This window comes from Berghia stephanieae, unplaced genomic scaffold, assembly GCF_034508935.2.
Source record: "Berghia stephanieae isolate SIO BIC M18660-M18661 unplaced genomic scaffold, UCSD_Bste_1.3 scaffold2095, whole genome shotgun sequence".
Taxonomy (NCBI): Eukaryota; Metazoa; Mollusca; class Gastropoda; order Nudibranchia; family Aeolidiidae; genus Berghia; species Berghia stephanieae.
In genome coordinates, this window is record NW_027623174.1 from 1 (window position 1) to 10609 (window position 10609).

The window sequence follows — 10609 nt, forward strand, 5'->3', positions numbered from 1 at the left end:
TTTCTTTTCCTCCGCTTACTGAAATGCTTTAGTTCGGCGGGTACCCTCGTCCGATATGAGGTCGGCAGATCGCCCCATCCGTCGGGTTCGCCGCGCGTCGTTATACTTACTTCCCCGCATACCCCCACGAAGCCCTCGCTCGCGTGTACATCGAGCAGGCCCGAGGATTGAGGAAGAAGCAGCCGATCGCGTGCGTGCTTCCCCGTCTTCGGTGCGCGTCTTATTCGTCGTCCCCCGCCCATACCCAGAGGCCGGTGGGGACGACGTCTCCCGTGGTCAGACGGGAGCCCTCGATCTACGGCCGCCAGTCGGGACGAGACCCGACCGGTACGGCACGTCGCGCCGCTCAGTCCCCCCGAGAAGACCGGTTGCGGCGACGTCGTAGGGCCGACCCTCATACGGACGTGGCCGGTGACTTACGCCCACGGCCGCAATTTGCGTTCAAGACGTCGATGTTCAATGAGGCAGCTGCAGTTCACACGACTCAATACGGCTGGCCGCACTCTTCATCGACGCGCGAGCCGAGTGATCCACCGCCAAAGGTTGTATTTATTTTCTCTCGCTTAAGGGCCAAACGACGACAAAGGGTGGGGGGGCAAGCGTTGCGCGCGCGGTTACTCGCGGCGCAACGCCGCCGCCCCGTTTATCGGCCTGGACCGCTCCCCGGCCAGGGAGCAGCCCGGCCTCACCGGACAGTGTTTTTTTAACCCTTCACCCGTCGGGCGGGCTGGGGGCAAAACGAAATCGGACGTGATCCTACCGAAGGTTCACCTACGGTAACCTTGTTACGACTTTTACCCTCTCGGGGCAGCGCAGTTCGGGCGACATCGCGACGACTGCGATTTCAGGAGCCGAAGCTCCGTCTCGCCGGCCACTCCGGGGCCCTGGCTGCGCCGTCCACCGAAGGTAGCGACGGGCGGTGTGTACAAAGGGCAGGGACGTAGTCGGCACGGGATGCTGACCCGTGACTACGTGGCATTCCGAGTTCACGGCCCAACTCGCAGGAAGACCGACCCCGGACATGAAGACTCCTACGCTCACGGTCTACACCGCGCCGGCTGGCGCCACCACTGTAGCACACGTGCAGCCCAGGACGTCTAAGGGCATCACAGACCTGTTATGGCTCCATCTCGTACGCACTGCTCGAGGTCAATCCCTGCAGGACGCGGCCTGCGCGACGGCGGTCCGGGGCACCGCCTCTCCCTGAGTGGGAAGACCGACGCCCGACCCGAGAGCCGAAACGCCGACCCAACCCGTGAGACGGACCCCTCTTGACCGCCGTTTGTTATCCGCCAGGGCAGAGTCTCGCCCGTTATCGGAATGAACCAGACGGATCGCTCCACGGGCTAGCAACGGCCATGCACCACCACCCACCGAATCATGAAAGAGCCTCAGTCTGTCAATCCACGCGGTGTCCGGACCTGGTAAGCTTCCCCGTGTTGAGTCAAATTGAGCCGCAGGCTCCACTCCTGGTGGTGCCCTTCCGTCAATTCCTTTAAGTTTCAGCCTTGCGACCGTACTCCCCCCGGAGCCCAGGCACTCTGATTTCTCCGGGGCCTCGCGAGGCTTCCCCACAGGGACGTCCCCGCGTAACCGGTCGGCATGGTTTACTGTCGGAACTACCGCGGTACCTGATCGCGTTCGTTCCTCCGACTTTCGTTCATGATCAACGAAGGCGCTCTTGGCCGGTGCCTTCGCTCTTGTTCGTCCCACCGCGATCGTCGGATTCCACCCCTCCCGCGGTAGTACGCCGCCCCCCGGCCGTCTCTATAGACCTCGCCCACCGCCCCCACGGAGACCGGTCCCGTGGTTACATTGCGGGGCGGTGGCGTCATCACATCGTTCCGAGCAAAGCTGTGCGAGCACGACCTGCTTTGAGCACTCCAATTGATTCAGGGAGAACACCGCCCGTACCTTAGTGTCGGCCCAGATACGCCACGTACCAAGCCGACACGGCTTAAGACGGAAAGAGACTAAACCGGCAGCGACGGGCAAGCGATGCCCGGCGAGATCCGTCGCGAGGGTCCGGTTGCGGCACCGGAAGGCACCGCTTGCTCCATCCCCAAAACCACGACGGTGCATAATCGCCGGGGCAACGTCACCCGCGGTTTGTCGCTGCCGTCACCTCAGAGATCCAACTACGAGCGTTTTAAACGCAGCAACTACAACATACGCCATCGGAGCTGGAATTACCGCGGCTGCTGGCACCAGGCTTGCCCTCCGATAGGTCATCAACGGCACGTGTTTGGTCTACGCTCAATCCGACCGCTAGGCTCGCATGCGAGCCCAGCCCCGACATTTATCTTCACTACCTCACCGTGCTGGGAGTGGGTAAGTTGCGCGCCTGCTGCCACCCTTAAGCGTGGTAGCCGTCTCGCAGGCTCCCTCTCCGGGATCGAACCCTGATCCTCCGTCACCCGTAGCCAACACGGGGGGCTCTTGCCCGGGCCGTCTAAATTTGATGGGACGGCGAGCAAACGGGCACGCCGCTAACAGCGGTCGTCACATACCCAGAGTTCGCCTCAGCCTGGCGGGCGGCGTTAACCACCCGCCGCCGGTCAAGATCCTAATAAATGCGCCCTCTCCCCGCGGAGGTAACCCCGTTAGGAGGAGGACTCGTGTGCACGTATTAGCTCTGGGATTCCTACAGGTGTCCGGACAAACATCGCCCACCCCGTGTATTATCGCCGATATACTGAGCAGTTCGCGGCTTCCCCTTCTGTGTAGGGTGAGCATAGGCGTGCATGGCTTAACCCTCAAGACAAGCATAAGACTACAGGCAGGATCAACCTGGTAGCGTATCCATTTCCAACCCGGCGGGACGGACCCGCTGGGACAGGAGGCTACGGGCGCCGACGACCGAAGCCCAGACGCCGAGAACTCCCAGCGCTCGACTCCTTCGCCGACGGCCCTTCTCGACTCTACCGCACAAACGTTCACCCCTTCGGCCTTCTCGCTGCTGGGTCGGACTGCTCCGACCGCCCGGACACGCTCGCGCTCACACGACTCTAGGTCCTCTACCGAGGAGCTAACCTGGGACCGACTCCGGACTCTCCGACCACCGCTCGTCCAGGCGCTGGTGACCGTGGGTGTACCAGAGGCCACCGCGCGCCTTTCGGCTCGCCTTGCTTCAATTTCAATTTTTCCGACCGACGACCGCCTTCCCTACTATACGTCCCAAACCCCTGGTAAGGTAGCCCTTTTCCTCTTGCGGACTACTAAAAAAAAAATTTTTTTGGTGCAAATTCAGATTCGACCCCAGGCACGTATGGCAAACCCGAGCCCGACCTCCGAACAGCCCGAATTTCCCATCGCACTACTCTAGCGAAGTAGCGGGAACGCGTTTAACGCCGCGTAAACGGTCTTCCGAGCGAGTACAGGGCCCTAACGGGAAGGGCCCCGAAGTTCAAAACCGGTCGGCAATGGGGAGGTCCCAGGTGCGATCATAGGTGGTGGGTTTATTTCATTCAAATTCGCTCCGTAGAGGAAATGCGCTCGACCAAAGTTTTTTCCCTCGGCCCTCGGAGGGCTTACCGCGGAGCGTCCCGGCGCTAGAGTCCTTCTCGGCCGTAGCGAGAGCTTCTTACCCCAGGGACGCCCGTGCGGTAAAGCCTCGAATCGACGAGGCGATAAAATCGTATGAATAAAGCTCCCAAACCGGGATTTGAACCCCGGCAGGGTTGGCCGGCCCGTGGGCCAACTCGATCGAGCCCGAGTCGTCGATCGCCCGACTCTAGCGAAGTAGCGGGAACGCGTTTAAACACTCCGCCAAGCGAGTACAGGGCCCTAACGGGAAGGGCCCCGAAGTTCAAAACCGGTCGGCAATGGGGAGGTCCCAGGTGCGATCATAGGTGGTGGGTTTATTTCATTCAAATTCGCTCCGTAGAGGAAATGCGCTCGACCAAAGTTTTTTCCCTCGGCCCTCGGAGGGCTTACCGCGGGAGCGTCCCGGCGCTAGAGTCCTTCTCGGCCGTAGCGAGAGCTTCTTACCCCAGGGACGCCCGTGCGGTAAAGCCTCGAATCGACGAGGCGATAAAATCGTATGAATAAAGCTCCCAAACCGGGATTTGAACCCCGGCACGGTTGGCCGGCCCGTGGGCCAACTCGATCGAGCCCGAGTCGTCGATCGCCCGACTCTAGCGAAGTAGCGGGAACGCGTTTAACACTCCGCCAAGCGAGTACAGGGCCCTAACGGGAAGGGCCCCGAAGTTCAAAACCGGTCGGCAATGGGGAGGTCCCAGGTGCGATCATAGGTGGTGGGTTTATTTCATTCAAATTCGCTCCGTAGGAAATGCGCTCGACCAAAGTTTTTTCCCTCGGCCCTCGGAGGGCTTACCGCGGGAGCGTCCCGGCGCTAGAGTCCTTCTCGGCCGTAGCGATAGCTTCTTACCCCAGGGACGCCCGTGCGGTAAAGCCTCGAATCGACGAGGCGATAAAATCGTATGAATAAAGCTCCCAAACCGGGATTTGAACCCCGGCAGGGTTGGCCGGCCCGTGGGCCAACTCGATCGAGCCCGAGTCGTCGATCGCCCGACTCTAGCGAAGTAGCGGGAACGCGTTTAACACTCCGCCAAGCGAGTACAGGCCCTAACGGGAAGGGCCCCGAAGTTCAAAACCGGTCGGCAATGGGGAGGTCCCAGGTGCGATCATAGGTGGTGGGTTTATTTCATTCAAATTCGCTCCGTAGAGGAAATGCGCTCGACCAAAGTTTTTTCCCTCGGCCCTCGGAGGGCTTACCGCGGGAGCGTCCCGGCGCTAGAGTCCTTCTCGGCCGTAGCGAGAGCTTCTTACCCCAGGGACGCCCGTGCGGTAAAGCCTCGAATCGACGAGGCGATAAAATCGTATGAATAAAGCTCCCAAACCGGGATTTGAACCCCGGCAGGGTTGGCCGGCCCGTGGGCCAACTCGATCGAGCCCGAGTCGTCGATCGCCCGACTCTAGCGAAGTAGCGGGAACGCGTTTAACACTCCGCCAAGCGAGTACAGGGCCCTAACGGGAAGGGCCCCGAAGTTCAAAACCGGTCGGCAATGGGAGGTCCCAGGTGCGATCATAGGTGGTGGGTTTATTTCATTCAAATTCGCTCCGTAGAGGAAATGCGCTCGACCAAAGTTTTTTTCCCTCGGCCCTCGGAGGGCTTACCGCGGGAGCGTCCCGGCGCTAGAGTCCTTCTCGGCCGTAGCGAGAGCTTCTTACCCCAGGGACGCCCGTGCGGTAAAGCCTCGAATCGACGAGGCGATAAAATCGTATGAATAAAGCTCCCAAACCGGGATTTGAACCCCGGCACGGTTGGCCGGCCCGTGGGCCAACTCGATCGAGCCCGAGTCGTCGATCGCCCGACTCTAGCGAAGTAGCGGGAACGCGTTTAACACTCCGCCAAGCGAGTACAGGGCCCTAACGGGAAGGGCCCCGAAGTTCAAAACCGGTCGGCAATGGGGAGGTCCCAGGTGCGATCATAGGTGGTGGGTTTATTTCATTCAAATTCGCTCCGTAGAGGAAATGCGCTCGACCAAAGTTTTTTCCCTCGGCCCTCGGAGGGCTTACCGGGGAGCGTCCCGGCGCTAGAGTCCTTCTCGGCCGTAGCGAGAGCTTCTTACCCCAGGGACGCCCGTGCGGTAAAGCCTCGAATCGACGAGGCGATAAAATCGTATGAATAAAGCTCCCAAACCGGGATTTGAACCCCGGCACGGTTGGCCGGCCCGTGGGCCAACTCTGTAAAGTATGCGCGAACGAGGATCGAACCCAAGACCTTATAAATTATTATATTATTATTATTATTATATTATTATTATTATTATTATTATTATTATTATTATTATTATTATTATTGTTATTATGTGGGGATGTGAGTAAAGAGGCTTTTTATCGAGTACTCAACTATGCGCCGAGCCAGGCAATCGTGCTCAAAGCGCTTTACAACGCGTCTACAGCCAACAGCAACACTTAGCGTGCAGAGCGGGACACGACAGGACGGAGAAAACACTACTCACGGCCAGGTATTCGTTTTACATCTGATTACGGGGAGAGAATGCGAGTAAAGAACCTTTCTATCGAGTACTCAACTATGCGCCGAGCCAGGCAATCGTGCTCAAAGCGCTTTACAACGCGTCTACAGCCAACAGCAACACTCTAACGTGCAGAGCGGGACACGACAGGACGGAGAAAACACTACTCACGGCCAGGTATTCGTTTTACATCTGATTACGGGAGAGAATGCGAGTAAAGAACCTTTCTATCGAGTACTCAACTATGCGCCGAGCCAGGCAATCGTGCTCAAAGCGCTTTACAACGCGTCTACAGCCAACAGCAACACTTAGCGTGCAGAGCGGGACACGACAGGACGGAGAAAACACTACTCACGGCCAGGTATTCGTTTTACATCTGATTACGGGGAGAGAATGCGAGTAAAGAACCTTTCTATCGAGTACTCAACTATGCGCCGAGCCAGGCAATCGTGCTCAAAGCGCTTTACAACGCGTCTACAGCCAACAGCAACACTTAGCGTGCAGAGCGGGACACGACAGGACGGAGAAAACACTACTCACCGATGCCAGAGTATTCGTTTTATCATACTAATTGCGGCGAGCCAGCAATTGCTAACGCTTAAACGCGTAGACACAAACTATGCGCGAGAGCTCAGCATCGTTCTATTTCAAGCGAAGACCTTTTACTCAACTATGCGCCGAGCCAGGCAATCGTGCTCAAAGCGCTTTACAACGCGTCTACAGCCAACAGCAACACTCTAACGTGCAGAGCGGGACACGACAGGACGGAGAAAACACTACTCACGGCCAGGTATTCGTTTTACATCTGATTACGGGGAGAGAATGCGAGTAAAGAACCTTTCTATCGAGTACTCAACTATGCGCCGAGCCAGGCAATCGTGCTCAAAGCGCTTTACAACGCGTCTACAGCCAACAGCAACACTTAGCGTGCAGAGCGGGACACGACAGGACGGAGAAAAACACTACTCACGGCCAGGTATTCGTTTTACATCTGATTACGGGGAGAGAATGCGAGTAAAGAACCTTTCTATCGAGTACTCAACTATGCGCCGAGCCAGGCAATCGTGCTCAAAGCGCTTTACAACGCGTCTACAGCCAACAGCAACACTTAGCGTGCAGAGCGGGACACGACAGGACGGAGAAAAACACTACTCACGGCCAGGTATTCGTTTTACATCTGATTACGGGGAGAGAATGCGAGTAAAGAACCTTTCTATCGAGTACTCAACTATGCGCCGAGCCAGGCAATCGTGCTCAAAGCGCTTTACAACGCGTCTACAGCCAACAGCAACACTTAGCGTGCAGAGCGGGACACGACAGGACGGAGAAAACACTACTCACGGCCAGGTATTCGTTTTACATCTGATTACGGGGAGAGAATGCGAGTAAAGAACCTTTCTATCGAGTACTCAACTATGCGCCGAGCCAGGCAATCGTGCTCAAAGCGCTTTACAACGCGTCTACAGCCAACAGCAACACTCTAACGTGCAGAGCGGGACACGACAGGACGGAGAAAACACTACTCACGGCCAGGTATTCGTTTTACATCTGATTACGGGGAGAGAATGCGAGTAAAGAACCTTTCTATCGAGTACTCAACTATGCGCCGAGCCAGGCAATCGTGCTCAAAGCGCTTTACAACGCGTCTACAGCCAACAGCAACACTTAGCGTGCAGAGCGGGACACGACAGGACGGAGAAAACACTACTCACGGCCAGGTATTCGTTTTACATCTGATTACGGGGAGAGAATGCGAGTAAAGAACCTTTCTATCGAGTACTCAACTATGCGCCGAGCCAGGCAATCGTGCTCAAAGCGCTTTACAACGCGTCTACAGCCAACAGCAACACTTAGCGTGCAGAGCGGGACACGACAGGACGGAGAAAACACTACTCACGGCCAGGTATTCGTTTTACATCTGATTACGGGAGAGAGAATGCGAGTAAAGAACCTTTCTATCGAGTACTCAACTATGCGCCGAGCCAGGCAATCGTGCTCAAAGCGCTTTACAACGCGTCTACAGCCAACAGCAACACTCTAACGTGCAGAGCGGGACACGACAGAACAGAACGGAGAAAACACTACTTACTAGTTTTCCTTCTGAGTACGGTGAAAGCTGAGCACAAAGTTGAGAGTACCGTAGCGACCGAATTTTAAAAAGATGCAGTTGGCGAATTCCGCTTCGCAGAAGCCTATTAAGGGAAGAAAAGAAAACAAAAACAAAAATCCCCCCAAATATTAAAAAAATAAATAAATTAATTAAAAAAAGTACAGTTGGCGAATTCTGCTTCGCAAAAGGCGAGTAAGGAATCGAAAAAAAAAAAAAAAAAAAAAAGAGAGAGAGAGAGAGAGAGAGAGAGAGAGAGAGAGAGAGAGAGAGAGAGAGAGAGAGAGAGAGAGAGAGAGAGAGAGAGAGAGAGAAAAAGCGCGCAATGTCAACAGTAGCGCAGCGCACGAATGCTACAAATGCAGTTGGCGAATTGCGCTTCGCAGAGGTCAATGTCAATGAGGTGACCCAAATTAAAAAAAAAAAAAATAAATTTAATGCGCAAAACGAAAACTAGCGCATCGACCAGATATGTTTAAAATATAGTTGGCGAATTCCGCTTCGCAGAAGCCTATTAAGGGACGCGAAAAAAAAAAAGAAAAATTATGAAAAAAAAAAAAGGAAATAAAAAAAAAAAAAAAATACAGTTGGCGAATCCCGCTTCGCAGAAGCCTATTAAGGGACAAAAATAAAATGCAGTTGGCGAATTCCGCTTCGCAGAAGCCTGTTAAAGGACAAAATAAAATGCAGTTGGCGAATTCCGCTTCTCAGAAGTCTATTAAGGGACTGAATAAAATGCAGTTGGCGAATTCCGCTTCGCAGAAGCCTGGTAAAGGACAAAATAAAATGCAGTTGGCGAATTCCGCTTCGCAGAAGCCTATTAAGGGACTAAATGAAATGCAGTTGGCGAATTCCGCTTCGCAGAAGCCTATTAAGGGACTAAATGAAATGCAGTTGGCGAATTCCGCTTCTCAGAAGCCTATTAAGGGACAATGGCGAATCCCGCTTCTCAGAAGTCTATTAAGGGACTAAATAAAATGCAGTTGGCGAATTCCGCTTCGCAGAAGCCTATTAAGGGACTGACAGGAAGGAAAAAACAAAATTGAAAAAAAAAAAAAAAAAAAAAAAAATGCAGTTGGCGAATTCTACTTCGCAGACAGCAAAGAAGGAAAACTAAAAGTGCCTCTGGACGGATTAGTGCCTCTGGACGGATTAGTGCCTCTGGACGGACTAGTGCCTCTGGACGGATTAGTGCCTCTGGACGGATTAGTGCCTCTGGACAGGTGGAGAGAAAAAAAAATTCTCCAAGTTCTAGGAGATAGAACTTTGAAGAAGAAGTAAAGTAAAGTAAAGTAAATGTATTTATACGTGTTATGACACTCTCGCACCCGCCGCGCGCCGCGCGCCGCACCGCCAGCATGCCGAGCCGAGCAGAGCAAGGACTCGAAGGCTGGCCGATCGGGCCGGGCCGTGCCGTGCCGGGTGGAAAGGTGGCCGAGACAAACCCTGCTGGAGGGAAAATCTCAGCGTCCGGGGCTTAGTCTCAACGGATCGCCGTACCAGGACAGCTCTAACGCTTACAACACCCCGACGGAATACATGTGGTCCGCACGCGATTTCTTGCCCCTAACGGACGTGGATGATACCGACCCAGCCACGCGCACCACAGATCTAGCGCGCGTGACGAGCGGGCCGGTCACGGCACTAGCCGACGAACCCGAGGGTTGCCGGCTTAATGTTGCCTGCACGCTCAGGGCCCTAGCTAAGCTCACCCTTGCTCACCGGGCGGGGTTCCGACTTAGAGGCGTTCAGTCGTACTCCCACGGACGTAGCCTGGCGCCATCGGCCTGACGACCGGACGCGCGAACCAGAGGTCCGAACTCACCGTTCCTCTCGTACTGAGCAAGATTACCGTGGCAAGGGCGCTTCATCAGTAGGATAAAACTAACCTGTCTCACGACGGTCTAAACCCAGCTCACGTTCCCTGTTGGCGGGTGAACAATCCGACACTTGGCGAATTCTGCTTCGCAATGATAGGAAGAGCCGACATCGAAGGATCAATCAGCGACGTCGCTATGAACGCTTGGCCGCCACAAGCCAGTTATCCCTGTGGTAACTTTTCTGACACCTCTCGCTTGAAACTCCCAACGTCGAAAGGATCGATAGGCCACGCTTTCACGGCCAGTATTCGTACTGAAAATCCTGGTCGAGCAGGCATTTGCCCTTTTGCTCTACGCGAGGTTTCCGTCCTCGCTGAGCCCGCCTTGGGACACCTTCGCTGCGCTTTAGAAGATGTACCGCCCCAGTCAAACTCCCCGTCCGAGGCTGTCCCCGGCAGGGTCGCTGTCGCCGTCGTGACCGCGTCGGGGGGAGTCGGTGGACTCCCCGAGCCCGACGCGACGGCGGCTTGACGTCTGAACCTCGTACGCCTCCTACCTGCAAGAAGGCGCCGAGTCCCCACTCCGTCGGGTAAGTGGAGGTCCCGCGGGGGTAGCGGTATTTCACTGTCGCGCCCGAAGACGCTACCGCCTATGCTACACCCCCCACGCTCCTCCACAGA

General features: G+C 55.6%; 1 non-coding gene and 2 pseudogenes across 1 annotated transcript; all 3 read right to left on the reverse strand.

Moving 5' to 3' along the window:
• Positions 1-388: 388 nt before the first annotated feature.
• Positions 389-545, reverse strand: LOC144961312 (5.8S ribosomal RNA). The gene has a single exon (XR_013643125.1). It is a non-coding gene; the product is annotated as a 5.8S ribosomal RNA (ribosomal RNA).
• Positions 546-748: 203 nt separating this feature from the next.
• Positions 749-2796, reverse strand: LOC144961313 (small subunit ribosomal RNA; annotated as a pseudogene).
• A 6769-nt stretch (positions 2797-9565) lies between these two features.
• Positions 9566-10609, reverse strand: LOC144961314 (large subunit ribosomal RNA; annotated as a pseudogene; the record flags this gene model as incomplete).